A 16,676-nucleotide genomic window follows, 5' to 3' on the forward strand; every position below is an offset into this window, starting at 1 on the left:
AATATGGTCCACTGAGAAGGGAATGGCAAACCACTTCAGTATTCTTGCCTTGAGAACCCCATGAACAATATGAAAAGGCAAAATGATAGGATACTGAAAGAGGAACTCCCTGGGTCCATAGGTGCCCAATATGCTTCAGGAGATCAGTGGAGAAATAACTCCAGAAAGAATGAAGGGATGGAGCAAAAGCAAAAACAATACCCAGTTGTGGATGTGACTGGTAATAGAAACAAGGTCTGATGCTGTAAAGAGCAATGTTGCATAGGAACCTGGAATGTCAGGTCCATGAATCAAGGCAAATTGGAAGTGGTCAAACAGGAGATGGCAAGAGTGAATGTCAACATTCTAGGAATCAGCAAACTAAAACTGGACTGGAATGGGTGAATTTAACTCAGATGACCATTATATCTACTACTGTGGGCAGGAATCCCTTAGAAGAAATGGAGTAGCCATCATGGTCAATAAGAAAGTCCCAAATGCAGTACTTGGATGCAATCTCAAAAATGACAGCATGATCTCTGTTCATTTCCAAGGCAAACCATTCAATATCAGAGTAATCCAAGCCTATGCCCCAACCAGTAACGCTGAAGAAGTTGAAGTTGAACGGTTCTATGAAGACCTACAAGACCTTTTAGAACTAACACCCAAAAAAGATGTCATTTTCATTATAGGGGACTGGAATGCAAAAGTAGGAAGTCAAGAAACACCTGGAGTAACAGGCAAATTTGGCCTTGGAATGTGGAATGAAGCAGGGCAAAGGCTAATAGAGTTTTGCCAAGAGAACCCACTGGTCATAGCAAACACCCTCTTCCAACAACACAAGAGAAGCCTCTACACATGGACATCACCGGATGGTCAACACCAAAATCAGATTGATTATATTCTTTGGAGCCAAAGATGGAGAAGCTCTATACAGTCAGCAAAAACAAGACAGAGAGCTGACTGTGGCTCAGATCATGAACTCCTTATTGCCAAATTCAGACTTAAATTGAAGAAAGTGGGGAAAACCACTAGACCATTCAGGTATGACCTAAATCAAATCCCTTATGATTATACAGTGGAAGTGAGAAATAGATTTAAGGGACTAAATCTGATAGACAGAGTCCCTGATGAACTATGGACTGAGGTTCATGACATTGTACAGGAGACAGGGATCAAGACCATCCCTGTGGAAAAGAAATGTAAAAAAGCAAAATGGCTGTCTGGGGAGGCCTTACAAATAGCTGTGAAAAGAAGAGAAGCAAAAAGCAAAGGAGAAAAGGAAAGATATAAGCATCTGAATGCAGAGTTCCAAAGAATAGCAAGGAGAGATAAGAAAGTCTTCCTCAGTGATCAATGCAAAGAAATGGAAGAAAACCACAGAATGGGAAAGACTAGAGATCTCTTCAAGAAAATTAGAGATCGCAAGGGACCATTTCATGCAAAGACGGGCTTGATAAAGGACAGAAATGGGATGGACCTAACAGAAGCAGAAGATATTAAGAAGAGGTGGCAAGAATACACAGAAGAACTGTACAAAAAAGAGCTTCACAACCCAGATAATCATGATTGTGTGATCACTCACCTAGAGCCAGACATCTTGGAATGTGAAGGCAAGTGGGCCTTAGAAAACATCACTACGAACAAAGCTAGTGGAGGTGATGGAATTCCACTTGAGCTATTTCAAATCTTGAAAGATGATGCTATGAAAGTGCCACACTCAATATGCCAGCCTTTGGAAAACTCAGCAATGGCCACAGGACTGGAAAAGGTCAGTTTTCATTCCAATCCCAAAGAAAGGCAATGCCAAAGAATGCTCAAACTACCACACAATTGCTCTCATCTCACACGCTAGTAAAGTCATGCTCAAAATTCTCCAAGCCAGGCTTCAGCAATACGTGAACCACAAAATTCCAGATGTTCAAGCTGGTTTTAGAAAAGGCAGAGGAACCAGAGATCAAATTGCCAACATCCACTGGGTCATCGAAAAAAACAAGAGAGTTCTAGAAAAACATCTATTTATGCTTTATTGACTATGCCAAAGCCTTGGACTGTGTGGATCAGAATAAACTGTGGAAAATTCTGAAAGAGATGGGAACACCAGATCACCTGACTTGCCTCTTGAGAAACCTGTATGCAGGTCAGGAAGCAGCAGTTAAAACTGGACATGGAACAACAGACTGGTTTCAAATAGGAAAAGGAGTACATCAAGGCTGTATATTGTCATCCTGCTTATTTAACTTATATGCAGAGTACATCATGAGAAACGTTGGGTTGGGAGAAGCACAAGCTGGAATCAAGATTTCCAGGAGAAATATTAATAACCTCCGATATGCAGATGACACCACCCTTATGGCAGAAAGTGAAGAGGAGCTAGAAAGCCTCTTGATGAAAGTGAAAGAGAAGAGTGAAAAAGTTGGCTGAAAGCTCAACATTCAGAAGGTGAAGATCATGGCATCTGGTCCCATCATTTCATGGCAAATAGATGGGATAACAGTGGAAACAGTGTCAGACTTTATTTTGGGGGGCTCCAAAATCACTGCAGATGGTGATTGTAGCCATGAAATTAAAAGACGCTTACTCCTTGGAAGGAAAGTTTTGACCAACCTAGATAGCATATTGAAAAGCAGAGATATTACTTTACTGACAAATGTCCGTCTAGTCAAGGCTATAGTTTTTCCAGTGGTCATGTATGGATGTGAGAGTTGTGTGAAGAAAGCTAAGCGGTGAAGAATTGATGCTTTTGAACTGTGGTATTGGAGAAGACTCTTGAGAGTCCCTTGGACTGCAAGGAGATCCAACCAGTCTATTCTAAAGATCAGTCCTGAGTGTTCATTGGAAGGACTGATGTTGAAGCTGAAACTTCAATACTTTGGCCACCTCATGTGAAGAGTTGACTCATTGGAAAAGACCCTGAGGCTGGGAGGGATTAGGGGCAGGAGGAGAAGGAGATGACAGAGGATGAGATGGCTGGATGGCATCACGGACTCAATGGCCATGAGTTTGAGTGAACTGATGGACAGAGAAGCCTGGTGTGCTATGATTCATGGGGTCGCAAAGAGTTGGAGATGACCGAGCGACTGAACTGAACTGATATATATATATATATTTATTTTTATTATTTATTTATATTCATTATATATACAATATATATATTTATACTTTTCATTAATCAAACAATAAATTCAGAGATGGATATATAACCCAATCAATTCTAATGAACAAATATGAATTCTAAAACTTTTGCTACATTTCTCCTGGAAAATAGTGGGTACAGATAAGAGATCTGGAACTGTTGTTGTCAGTTGATTCCATGAGCAGAAAATGAAAGAATGCAGAGCTGAGAGGGTCATAGGAAAATGGGGTCAGAATCAGGATAACATTGAGTCCAAGATCAAAGTATTCGAAAACAGATCTACCCATCTTTCGATTCAAGCCAAGTTGACTTGCAAGTTGTGTAGTCTGTGACCATCAATGAAAAGAATTCTAACATAAATTGGAAATGATTTTCCTTTGGACAAGACTGTTCTGAACACTCTTCCCTGTTTGCTAAAGTCCTATTTATCCTTCAAAGCTTAAGCTAGCTTTTATTTTCTCAGTGAAACTTTGCCTGACTCTCCGCTAACCCTACCTCCCTCAGCCGGAGATATTTGCTTTTCTTAGTGCTCTTGAAATGCTTCAGATCAATTTTTCCACATGTTGTAATTATTCATTTAAAAGAATATCTGCTCCAGAAGGCCTAACAACTGTGAACAATTTAAGATAGAAGATCATATCTCTTTTTGCCATAAATTCTAATCTAGCAGAATGTTTGAACTATCAGCACCCAATACATTTGTTATTCTTTCTTAATACATGAAGGAGACAGCAGAGTTTATTTCAGTTAGTAGTAGACAAAAAAATTACTTAAAATCAGATCTTTTTGCAGTTGGAATTTTTGAGTCAGTTAACTGCTCGAGGGGCTGAATCAAACTCTGAAGGCCCTGCTTACTGTTGTAAATTCATGGTGGGGGGTTCCTTTCAATTCTGAGATTTTCTGAGTGATTTCTCATTTCAGTCTGCTTAATTCAGTCTGTACAATGATTGGAGTAAAATCAAAGTGATCACAAAATTGAACCCAAAAGGCTAGAGGAAAGTTTGGTTAAAGCCAACACATGGGGACTTCCCTGGCTGCCCAGTGGTTAAATACGTTGCCTTCCAGTGCAGGGGATGTAGGTTTGATCCCTGGCTGGGGGGCTAAGATCCTGCATGCATGGCAGCCAAAGGAAACCAAAACAGAAAACAGAAAAAAATATTGTAACAAATTCAATAAAGATTTTTTTAAAAAATCAACACATGTTTATTTTTTTTTTTTTTTCTCCTTAGTATTTATTTATTTATTTATTTTTTTAAATTTATTTATTTATTTTTAATTTTTACTTTACAATTCTGTATTGGTTTTGGCATAGATTGACATGAATCCACCACAGGTGTACATGCGTTCCCAAACATGAGCCCCCCTCCCACCCCCCTCCCCACAACATCTCTCTGGGTCATCCCCGCGCGTCAGCCCCAAGCGTGTCATATCCTGCATCAGACATAGACTGGTATTTCGATTCTTACATGTTATTATACATGTTTCAATGCCATTCTCCCAAATCATCACACCCTCTCCCTCTCCCTCTGAGTCCAAAAGTCCGCTATACACATCTGTGTCTCTTTTGCTGTCCTGCATACAGGGTCATCATTGCCATCTTCCTAAATTCCATATATATGTGTTAGTATACTGTATTGGTGTTTTTCTTTCTGGCTCACTTCACTCTGTATAATCGGCTCCAGTTTCATCCATCTCATCAGAACTGATTCAAATGTATTCTTTTTAATGGCTGAGTAATACTCCATTGTGTATATGTACCACAGCTTTCTTAACCATTCATCTACTGATGGACATCTAGGTTGTTTCCATGTCCTAGCTATTATAAACAGTGCTGCGATGAACATTGGGGTACATGTGTTTCTTTCAATTCTGGTTTCCTCTGTGTGTATGCCCAACAGTGGGATTGCTGGGTCATAAGGCATTTCTATTTGCAATTTTTTAAGGAATCTCCACACTGTTCTCCATAGTGGCTGTACTAGTTTGCACTCCCACCAACAGTGTAGGAGGGTTCCCTTCTCTCCCCACCCTCTCCAGCATTTATTGCTTGCAGATTTTTGGATCGCAGACATTCTGACTGGTGTGAAGTGGTACCTCATTGTGGTTTTGATTTGCATTTCTCTTATAATGAGTGATGTTGAGCATCTTTTCATGTGTTTGTTAGCCATCCGTATGTCTTCTTTGGAGAAATGTCTATTTAGTTCTTTGGCCCATTTTTTTATTGGGTTGTTTATTTTTCTGGAATTGAGCTGCAGGAGTTGCTTGTATATTTTTGAGATTAGTTGTTTGTCAGTTGCTTCATTTGCTATTATTTTCTCCCATTCGGAAGGCTGTCTTTTCACTTTGCTTATGTTTTCCTTTGTTGTGCAGAAGCTTTTAATTTTAATTAGATCCCATTTGTTTATTTTTGCTTTTATTTCCAGAATTCTGGGAGGTGGATCATAGAGGATCCTGCTGTGGTTTATGTCAGAGAGTGTTTTGCCTATGTTCTCCTCTAAGAGTTTTATAGTTTCTGGTCTTACATTTAGATCTTTAATCCATTTTGAGTTTATCTTTGTGTGCGGTGTTAGAAAGTGATCTAGCTTCATTCTTTTACAAGTGGTTGACCAGTTTTCCCAGCACCACTTGTTAAAGAGATTGTCTTTACTCCATTGTATATTCTTGCCTCCTTTGTCAAAGATAAGGTGTCCATATGTGTGTGGATTTATCTCTGGGCTTTCTATTTTGTTCCATTGATCTATATGTCTGTCTTTGTGCCAATACCATACTGTCTTGATGACTGTGGCTTTGTAGTAGAGCCTGAAGTCAGGCAAATTGATTCCTCCAGTTCCATCCTTCTTTCTCAAGATTGCTTTGGCTATTCGTGGTTTTTTGTATTTCCATACAAATCTTGAAATTATTTTTTCTAGTTCTGTGAAAAATATCGCCGGTATCTTGATAGGGATTGCATTGAATTTGTAGATTGCTTTGGGTAATATACTCATTTTCACTATATTGATTCTTCCGATCCATGAGCATGGTATATTTCTCCATCTATTAGTGTCCTCTTTGATTTCTTTCATCAGTAAAAAATCAACACATGTTTAAAATGTCACACATTACTCAGACCTACCACAAAAACAATGTTTTTTTGCACTCATATGTTCTCTCTCTTTTTTAACCAATATCTACTTTTTTTGTATGAACCTTGAAATTTTTGTAGCTTTTCATATAACTAATACCTCTCATCTAGGACAATTTAAGAATACTGCATCTTGAAGACAAGGGTCTGGGTACAGTGACTTCTGTGATTTTATTCCTTCTGTCCTGGGTTCCACGAATAAAGCATCAAAACATGTGGGTGTTTCAAGATTTGGTGTGCTCAACCTCAGGTAGCTGGGACTTTGGCAATCTTAAGGCCAGGGAGTAGGTATAAATGTGTTCGCTGTGAAATAGGTCAGAGCCTGGTCCTGGAAAGAATAACTGGGTATGTCAAGTAAAGTTGTTAGACATGATTTAGTTACTATCAGATGGTCCAATTGCCTGGTCCAGCCTAGCAGAGCAACAATAAGATGGAGGATACATTCTCATGCTGAGTCACTCTGACATTTCTGCCAGGATGCAGCCCAGCTTCAACAAGAAGGCAGGATGCTGACATAGGAAAGATGAAAGTAAGAATTTGATCTCATCCAGACATGCTAGGCTTCAAAGTAGTGTGCTTAGAAACCTACAGAGAGACTGACTAGGCTACTGTGGAGTCCTCATAGAGAAGCCCAGGCATGAGGGTTGGACCAGCCCAGGAACTGAAAATGATGAAACTTGAAGACAACTGGGCCCTAAGCCTCACCTTTGTAAAACTGACTTACCCAGTTGGTGCTGAAGGAGTCTCAGAGCTAGGGAGACCAATTAATTGAGTCAAGTGAGTATAACTTAGTTCAGACTCCTGTGGACTCTGGGGTGAAGTCTATTAGATATGTTTAAAAATTTTCCAGGACTGACTTAAAAAATAGGGCAGGCATGGTTCTTCATGAGGAGTATGGCAATCAAAAACAGATTTAAGGAGCTAAGACCAAGGCAGAAAAAAGTAAAAGCAGAGGACTGTGGAGAAAAGCATTTGATCCTGTTGGAGAAATGTAGAGCTCTCCTAAATATCCATTAATAGACACGTTAGCAGTCAGCTGAGTACCCCTCTTGCATACCATGATCACTATTCACCGTGATACTGGCAATTGTTTTAAATTTAATATTAAGTCTCCATCCCAGGGGGCTTCCCAGGTGGCTCAGTGGTAAAGAATCTGCCTGCAATTCAGAAGCTGCTGGAGACATGGGTTCTATCCCTGGGTCGGGAAGATTCCCTGGAGGAGGGCATGGCAACCCACTCCAGTATTCTTGCCTGGAAAATCCCATGGACAGAGGAGCCTGACGGGTTACAGTCCTTAGAATCACAAAGAGTCAGGCACAGCTGAAGCGATTTAGTATGGATGCACTCTATCCCAGTACTAAGTTTCCATATGTCCTGTATTAAGTGTTCACATAGTGAATTAAAATAAATACGCAGACTTCCTACTTTTGCTTTCCATTTAGAGTTGGGCTAGCAGTACATTTTCTCTGACCTCTCTATAGAATAAAAGATCCATTTACATTTTGATAAGACAGTTCAAATATGTCCAGGACCTTTTTCTCTCATAAAAATCTCTGACATAAACCCTTATACTTCTTTCTCTCTGATTGGATAGTCATTTCTGCATCACAACATAAACAAAGGCAGAGGTGTGTTCACCAATTATCCAAGCGTAGAACCTTTTTTGAATGAACTTCAGTGTTAGCAGTTGAGAAGTGAGTGAGTTTCTTTTCCATTTCATTCTCTTATATTTTCTTATCTCTTTGATCTCATGTTTGTTAAAGCCTCTACTAAGTATATAAGATTTTAAGACTTATTCTGACTTCAAAATTACTTGGGAAAAATTACTTAGGAATCTTTAATTAAAAAGAAAAATGAAGCACCCACTACAAGCAAAATATTAAGCCAGGCACTGTGAGAACCTCAAACATGAAAAGTCTAAGATCCTATTTTTAATTGTTTGTTACCTAAACAGGGTTCCTGGACCCACTTCCAACCTATGTATGTGGAGGCTTCCCCACACTCACAAGCAATTGTTGGAATCCAGCAAGGTTTCTAACAATCCAGCTCAATTCTGACCCTCTGACCCTATCTACCTAGAGGTAGAACTAGATTCCCCAGGCAAAGGACTCAGTCCCACAGAACCACCCCATCCCCCATTCCAGATGCCAGTCATAGGCTCTGGATGTTACCTGTGCTTTTGACCCACAGATTACAAATCAGAGGGTCCCACAACCCCCTCCACAGGCTTAATTAATTTGCTAGAATGACTCATAGAACTTGGGAAATCTCACTTACTCACTAGATTATCTATTTATTATAAAAGGATATTGCAAAATACAACCAGATGAAGAGATACATGGGGCAAGTTCCCCCAGAAAGGAACTTCTGTCTTCTTGGAACTTAGGGCTTGGCATGGAGGCACTCAGAAGCCTTCTGGTTCCCCAATGTGGAAACTATCCAAAAAAAGGACAAAAAGCTGTGCTTTGGTTTTTTAAGGAAGCTTCATTACATAGTCGTGATTAACTAAATCATTGGCCACTGGCAATTGATTCAACCTCCAACTCCTCTCCCCTTCCTGGAAATCAGGGGGTGGGACTGAAAGCTCCAACTTGGTTAATTCTTCTGGAAAACAGCTCCAACCCAGTGGTCATCTTCTCTGAAGTGTTTTCAAGAACTGAGGACATGAGACCACATACTTTGCTATTATGGCTTAGGAAATTCCCAGGGTTTGAGGAGCTATGAGCCAGAAACTGTGGATGAGGACCAAACATATATGAGAAACATATCTGGTCATCTGAATGACCAAATACATTTTTTTTTCCCATAAACCACCTTTATTGTAAACAAGGAGATACAATATTCATAAGTCACTGTAATATGGAATGTTATGAGATATGTGATTGGGGAAGAAGTATATAATCCATATGGTGATCTAGGGATGGTTATAGTCACTTGTACATATGCAAAAATTCCTGAAACTATATACTTAAGACTGTAAATTTTATTTCATATTGATGTGTAATTGATAGCCATCATTTTGAAAAAGGAGGTATGAATTTTAAAGTATTCAGAGAGAGTTTATGACAATGAGAAAGACTTCACTCATGAATACTTCATCTAATTAGGCAGCTAGTTGCCTAGATTTGCTTGGTATCAATGTGTCATAAACGCGGATAAACAAAACAAAACAAAACACCAATGTATGTTTTTGCCATGCATAAAAGTCCCTGCTATGTTTGCTTGAACTGTCCAGTTTTCATTTTTAAGATGATCTTCCATAATTTTAAGTGAATACTGAGCAAATGTTCCCTTCGATTGGCCTGATGCTGACCAGTTGTTATGCAAGTGAGCAACATCACTAGTATCTTTAATATATTTCTGAAGGTGGAATGCTTCCTAGAACTTATTGGTTTTAGCAAAAAAGAGCCAGTAGCTAATACCTTGGAAGCCCTGAGCATAGCCCCCACTGGGGACTGATGGCCAGCTGTCAGGCCTGAGTGACTGACTGACCATTGGCTGGGTCCCTGCAGGTGGTGGTGACATTGATGGAGGATGATGAATGACTCTGACAGGGTCCCACCCCACCCACTTACCCATATGCATGACAGAAGGGCTCCCAGCCTAGATGCCCTGGCTAATAATGCCTCCAAGTCGGCATTCAGATGTGTAGAGACAATGCATTCAGATCCATCCGTGATTCAGCTACAAGTATGGAGGCATTTAATGAGTTGCTAATGTGAAAATAATTTTCTTTTCTGACTTCAGAATTGTAGAGATAAAGACAGAGGGAAGCCATACAACTGATAATGACTCTGCTGAAAAAAAGCAAGGAACTTTCAGGAAATGTAAAAGAGATGGACCCAGCCCAGTCAGAGGTTGATAGGAGCTCATTGATATCTTCCTCCTTTATTTTTCTTTTACTTCGTCTCTTCTCATCCCAACCCATCCACTTTGTGCAAGTGTATGTATTCATTTCCTCTTCTTCTTCCCTCCATCTCAACTGAATCCTCTCTACCTCTCTGATGCATTTTTCCTCCTTCCCTTGCTCCAACCTCAGTCCTTCCCTTCCGTCTCCACTACCCTCAGCTTGACCTTCTATTTTTTCCTCATCCCTTAATCTCTCTCACCATCTCCCTCTCTCAGATGAGATTGTTTCTTCCTTGATTTCTGTTTCATATTTCATCATCATTTTGGCAAAGATTTCAGGGCAATTGTGTCTCTAGAAATGCAACTCAGGAAATGTGTAGACTAAAAAGAGAAGAAAAAACCAAGAAAGGATTTTTCAAACTCAAAAGCTACCTTGGGAGCTGAGCAAGGAAAGAATGAAGGACTCAGGATTGTGTTTTTTGTTGTCTACCTAGGAACTTGATGGGGGGGAAGCCTCTTGGGATGGGTCAGCTAACTAGAGGATGTGAATTATGGGGTGCAACTTGCACTGACCTGCCCCGATATGTTCAGATGGGAAACCTGCCTGTGGAGCTGCAAGCTTCACCACCTAGAACTCATTTTCTGCAAAACGTTGGCTAACTAGGGAAGAGTCTGAATCATCAAGCCCTTCTAAGGAAGTGAAACTCTAATTAACTTTTACGTATACACAGCAAGAGAAATAGAATCTTCTCTAGTGGTAGCTTCTAGGAGACTATTTTATTGACTAGATTTTAATCAGTTAGCAATAGATAAAAGCTGATTGTGCCACATCAATTGTACATAAATGATCATTTCTGCTAAAGTTGCTTGAGAATGGTTTACTTTCACAGTCAAATGGAAACTGCTCTCTTGAGTTTTATTTATGCTATTCATGCACGTGGTAAACTTTCCTTTTCGAGAAAATATCAGGTTAAACCTGATCTTAGGCATCTTTCAAATAATCAGAAATTCTGATTTTGTGAGGTCTATATTAATACATCTTTATTATCTTTAATTAACCTTTACTGCAAATATTTACAGATCAGACATATTGATTGAAAATATCTGTAATTTCTTTCTAGCTTTAGGTTACTGACAAGTAAATGGAGTTGCATGTGACAAGGCTTATGTGAGAACCAGCTCCATATCTTTGAACTTGGTGATTATTAGAATGATTGCTCTGCACAGCATAGGACTTGGGCAATGTCTTTAGGATAACTGACAAAATGTTACCAACTGGCTGTGTCTTCACAGATACCCAACAGCCTGTTCTTTTGTCTAAGCATTAGCATCTGCTCTTGCATTGAATCATAGGGATTTATCTTACCAGCTTACTCTAATAGGTCACTGAGAAGTTCTGAAAGAAACACAGAATACCCAAGGTGGAAAGTTATTGCCTAATTAGGCCTTCAAATAAGGAAAAGGTTGGCAATATAAGAGAGACTTTTGGGGCCCTTGAGGGCTAATTTTGAAGCCCTTTCCTATTGGTGGGAGGTTAGGAGAGAGGACACAGAAAGAATGTGATATGAATAAGGAGGAACTCAGGGTTCTAGTTTTATATGCCTCCCCAAAAATTCTAGAATGGGCCCACAGAAGTCACTCTTCAGATGACCAAAAGGTACACGAAAAAATGTTCAGCATCACTAATTATCCATTGTGCTGTTCAGTTGCCAAGTCATGTTTGTGACTGCATGGACTACAGCACACCAGGCCTTTCTCTCTTCCACTAGCTCCAGGAGTTTGCTCAAATGCATTTCCATTGAGTCAGTGATGCTATCTAATGATCTGTTGCCTGCTTCTCCTTTTGCCTTCAATCATTCCCAGCAACATATTTTTTTTTTCCAATAAGTCAACTCTTTGCATCAGATGGCCAAAGTATTGGAGCTTCTATCCCAGACGTGGAAGCAACATAAATGCCCATCAACAGGTGAATGGATAAAAAAGATGTAGTACATATACACAAAGGAATATTACTTAACCAAAAAAAAAGAGTGAAATAATGCCATTTGGAGTCCACATGGGTGGACATAGAGATAATCATATTAAGTAGGATGGAGAGAGAAAGGCAAATATCGCATGATATTGCTTAGATGTGGAATTTTTAAAAATGACACAATTGAACTTACATACAAAACAGAAATAGACTCACAAACATAGGAAACAAACATAGTTGCCAAAGGGGAAAGGGGGGAGGGATAAACTAGAAGTTTGAGATTAACATATACACATTACTATATATAAAATAGATAATAAAGACACTGTATAACATAGGGAATCATACTCTAGCTGGGTCTGAAAATTCAACTGATAAAAACTGATTAACAGGAGAAAAGCATCCACATTTATTCAGTCTAAGTTTTACATGACATAGGAGCCTTCCCAAGGAAATGAAGAACCTAAGAGACAGTTAAACCCGAGTGTTTTTATGCTAAGTTTGATGAAAGGTGGAGAGCTGTGGAGAAATATATTAGGTTGAGGAGTATGGGGTAAGCATAGAAAGTTTTTTCCGCAGTTAGGGGAAACGAAGAAGATCTGCCTGTTGGGACTCTTCTCAGGGCTGAGCCATGTTGGTAGCAAAGATGTTCCTTTCCTCCAGGGAGGCATCTCTCACATGAGGGTCTTATGATCTGCTTCAGGGGTGAGGTTAGGGGGACTGCAGAAGGCCAGAAAGACTATTCTGCTTCTGCTTTTTCTCAAACTCTCAGCTTAAAATATTCAACACGTCAAAGCACCATTTCTTATGGTAACGTGTCCTGAATCCCATCAGTTCTAAATGAGCTAGATTTATGATCCCTGGGAATATCCATGGCACATTGTCAGGAAGGCCAATAGAAATGAGAATTTGGTTCATCACTGAGCCCCTTTTCTCATTGTTAACACGTGTTAAAAACATATACTCTTCTTAAAGTCGAAGTACACATAAAATAGAGAAAAATAAAATATCTAATTAAGAAAGTTCTTCCTGAACCTTCAAAGCTGAATATAATTAAGAAATTTAATTCTGGGACATATTCTTGTAGCTAATAAATTGAATTGTGTATGTGCTTGTGTGTAATAGACATTTCCTGATTGTCTCCTCCAGATTCCATATCTGTCTCTATCTACACACACACACACATACACACACACATACACACACAGAAAATGTTTTCCCTATTCATCAACACAGCAGAAAGAAAGCCTGGTGCTGAGAAAGGAGAAGATGATCACACTCAGCCTCCTGGTTTGATTAATAAGCAACAGAATCGTGTTCCTGTTTGCAGGGAGCTTTCCTATCATGGCTGTAGTCTCTGGAGAGCTCAAGCCTACAAAGCGATAACATCTGGTGCCCATTATGTCCCCGGATCTGTTGTGATTAGTCCATATGATAAGCCTGGCCCATTGCTATGGGCAAGGGATGGCTACATCCCCCCATCAGGGGACTGGAGCTGTCACTTCTGGTTTGTGGCCCCTGCTAATTTGCCACCACAGTTTCCAATATCTGCTAGAATTCCACAAGGACATCTCAGTGCCTCACAGGGGTAATAGGCTGTGTGGCTGTAGACAGAAGGCGAGCACTGATCATAAAAAGGAGAGGTTTATCAATTAACTCAAGCACCACTGTGTAGACAGTGGCTGGCTGTCCACCCCCACTTTCGTTGTGCCGGGCTGACAAAGCGGTCCAGAACTTTAGATTTGCTAATGACAGAAACAGTGAAGTCTCCAAAAGTTATAAGAAAATAAAGATCAGAATACAAAAGTAAGTTTATCTTATATTCCCATTTGCTCTCTAATAAGGTGAGTTTTCTGGCTTTCCAAATGCTTTCTGATCTCTTTCCTTCACCCTCTCTCACAAGCAATGATATGAAAGAATAATGGTTGGAGGCCATCCAGGTGGCAGAATGGCTTGTCATTTCAGATGACAGAAGAAGATTCAAGGTCCTAAGAACTCAGTTATGCTATTTGAAAGAACTCATTAGTATCAGAGCTGACCACTGAATTACAAGTCCCTTTAAAACCTTTTACACTAATTTTGCAAATTTATTAGGAGCAACTATGGACTGACTGCAAAAAGTGAAAAAAAAAATTAGTTGAATAATTGTATTTTTTACAGAATCCTAATAGTTTAATTAATATCTTTTTCTCTGAAATGAATGCTAATTTTGTCATTAAATAAATTATGAAGATGAAATTTAGAACATGTTACCAAGAAGGGCTTCCCTTATAGCTCAGTGGTAAAGAATCTGCCTGCAATTTAGAAGCCGCTGGAAACATGGATTCTATCCCTGGGTCAGGAATATTTCCTGGAGAAGGAAATGGCAACCCACTCCAGTATCCTTGCCTGGAAAATCTCATGGACAGAGGAGCCTGGTGGGTTGTAGTCCATGGGGTCGCAAAGAGTCGGGCATGACTGAGCGACTAACACGCTTAACACTGAACAGAGATGAAGAGACAGATTGTTAGCTCTTTATCTTTTTCTGTGATCTTGGTAGTCACTTAAACATCACTTGGCTCAAAAATATTTTTAGAAGTATAAGCTTGTTTTAGTACCTATATAGGTCTGATCAGCTAATAATGCGAAATTTGAAGTGAAACAGTAAAATAAAACAGCTTGATTTCACTTAGTAGAACCTATAGTTCCTAACTAATCACATTCCAAGAGCTGTGACTCACCTTATTAGAGAGCAAAATAAGATAGACTTATTTTCATATTCTGACCCTTTATTTTCTTGGAACTTTTGGAGACTTCACATGTCACAAATTGCTTAAGTTCATCCGTCTCTTAAAGTTGCATAAAGAAACTAAGACTGTCAGTCATATGACAAAAAGACAGTGAGACCATTGCCTGAATTTCTGCTCTGCCATATAGGCATTTTGCCATCAACAAACATGGACTTCAGATCTAGAGTGGAAGGTTAGCTTGAAAACTAATATCAAAGATGTTAAGAGCAACCAATTGCCAAATGCTTAATGATATACAGATCATATTTTATAGCCAGAATCACTCCAGTAAGTGTAAAAATGAATAAAATGGTGTTAGAAAGATAGAGGAAAAATTTTGGCCTGACTTATCAAGTAATTACATCCATTTTTTCTTATCATGAGCAGCAGTGCCCAGAAAGAAATATTGATTTAGGCAAAAATGCAAACAGTCCTTCCATCTTACCTTGCCTTTTTCCTTTCTCTATCTTTATTAATTAAATCCTATTCTTACTCATGCTGCCCCAAACACTTTTAACTCTGGATTGCTGGCAGGTCAGGCTGTCATTCATTTCCTTGGCCCCTCTACTAGTTAATTCTCTCCCTATTCCTCTCTTAATCTCTGGCTTTTATTCAGGTCTCAGAGATCACATACAATGACCAGGTGCATCTCTTAAGGTTAAGCAACTTTAGTGGCAAAGTTGTCATTCTCTGAATTGTGAAATGTAATCATTTAGGCCCCAACTGGATTTGGAGAGGCCTCAATGTTATCAATTAGTTGCATGCAAACTACACTTGCTCAGTAATTAACTCTTTTCCACTTTGAATGTTGGTGATTTAATCAAGAAGTGCCCCGTAGGCAGGTTACTGTAGGGAATGGAATGAAAAATCTATCATTAATAAAGTTGCCTCCTGACATAGATCCAGAATCCTGAAGACAGGTCCTGGTTGGTTCGGGTCAAAGCTGAAGTCCAGTATATACAAAATGCTGGGTCAATAATTTGGATAAATGTTGGCTCCTAAGTCTTTCTTCAATCATGAAACTCTTTCCAATTTTTTAAAAAAATTACATACTAACATATCACTTCCATCAAAGAAGAACTATCTGAAAAAAAAAGATTTTGCTGTTGTCATGAGTAAATCGAAGTGCAAAACTGATCTACAGAACTACATAAATGATATAAAAATGTTGTAATCAAATGTGACATTTTATTTCCTCTGCACTTCTTTAAAGTTGAAAACTATTGTCAATATTTCAATTTTTCTGTGGAAGAATAGTTACATTTATCTCTTTTTATAACAATGTCAATCCATCTTGCAAGAGTGATGATTCCTGCACAAGGTTAAAATTTCCAGAAATGAAAATATTTTTCAAGCTTTCACATACATTAAACAGATTCTGGTTACAGTCAAGCTGCTGAAAGTAGAAGACAATGATAATTTCTTAGGCATAGATTGATTCTTTTACAGGCTATTATTATTATTATTGCAGAATCTCTTCACTTTTCTTTAATAAATACATTTTATTACTCATTTTTCTTCTCTTAAAAAGAAACAATTAACTTAATGACTTAAGCATGGCAAACAATTTTTTTAAAAACCCAGAAGTTGTTTTCATAGCGACTTCAAATTACATTAACTATTTTTCCAGCAAATGTGTTTTGCTGAATCCCCAATTGCTTCTTATGATTCATTGTTCAAAAAACTCAAAAGTCAGGGGGAGGATCCAATAACTAACGGTCATATAAATCCATTCAATAAAGGATGGACGTGGAAACAACCTAGATGTCCATTGACAGATGGATGCATAAAGAAGTTGTGGCACATTTATACAATGGAAAATTGCTCAGCCATAAAAAGGAACCAATATGAGTC

This window comes from Oryx dammah, unplaced genomic scaffold, assembly GCF_014754425.2.
Source record: "Oryx dammah isolate SB20612 unplaced genomic scaffold, SCBI_Odam_1.1 HiC_scaffold_4, whole genome shotgun sequence".
Lineage (NCBI taxonomy): Eukaryota > Metazoa > Chordata > Mammalia > Artiodactyla > Bovidae > Oryx > Oryx dammah.